Below are 1,175 nucleotides of genomic sequence, written 5' to 3'. Positions count from 1 at the left end.
CAAGGTTTGTGGGACATGAAGTTTATGCAATTCAGGGGACTTGAGTTAGGCAAAATAATACAGAAGTAGGAATTGATCATCTAATTGGACCACTGTGAACAGTTTGCTAGAATCCCAGCAAGCACCTCTCAAAGACCTACGTTTTTTGCCTCACTAGCTCTGGTGCCATAGTGCCTAAGTCATTTGACTGCTAATCAGTAGGTTGGCAGTTCAAACCCACCAGCCACTCCATGGAAGGAAGACTGGGTAATCTACTACTGAAAAGAATTACTGCCTTGGAAACCCGAAGGGGATTGCTATGAGTCAAAATTGACTCAATGGCAGTGAATTTGGTATTGGATTTTAGCTGCATAGTGAACTTACCTATCTCACCTGGCCTACGGTTTCCTACAGGCAAGCATGCAGGAAAAAAGCCACATCTTGTCTTTCTGCTGTGCTTCTGTAAATTCCTCTCAAATAAGTAAGCCAACATACCAAAGGAAAAAAAATATATATATATATTGATTGTAATGATAGTTATACCACTGAAATATATAAACAATTACACTAAGTAATTAAATAACTTTTATGCATATGTTATTAACAAAAGAAGTTGCAAAGAATGAAAATAATGCTTAAAAAGATTTTCTAAAATTCTAGGAAATTTTAGAGATAACACAGGGCAAAAAACCTGTATATAGAGTGTGATTTAGCCAATTCTACACAAATCTCAAAAGTGGAGAAAAAAGAAAACAATCTTGATAACTGTCCTCTTTAATATTGGATATGCCTCGGAAACCCAAGGAGGTGTCTCTATGAGTCAGGTCAGACTCGACTGCACATAACAACAACAATTGGTGTTTTCTTCTTTTAATCATGTTTAAATATTTTTCCTAAAAGAAATTTTTGTTACAATCTAAGTGGAAATTTCATACAATAAACTGTTTAAGTGATCTCAGATAAACAATTGGTGAATCAACGTAGAAAAGGCTAAACTATCCCTAACATTGTCTTAAAATTCTCAAAAGAATATTAAATTTTAGTTTATTTTAATATATAAATACATTTATAATAGTGATAACCGCTATATGCTGAAGTTGTTGTTGTTGTTGTTGTTAAGTGCCGTCGAGTCATTTCCAACTCATACCGACCCCATGCACAGCAGAATGAAACACTGCCCAATCCCGCGCCAGCCC

This window comes from Orycteropus afer, unplaced genomic scaffold (assembly GCF_000298275.1).
Source record: "Orycteropus afer afer isolate SDZICR_OR568_19922 unplaced genomic scaffold, OryAfe1.0 scaffold00411, whole genome shotgun sequence".
Lineage (NCBI taxonomy): Eukaryota > Metazoa > Chordata > Mammalia > Tubulidentata > Orycteropodidae > Orycteropus > Orycteropus afer.
This window is presented reverse-complemented; position numbering follows the sequence as displayed.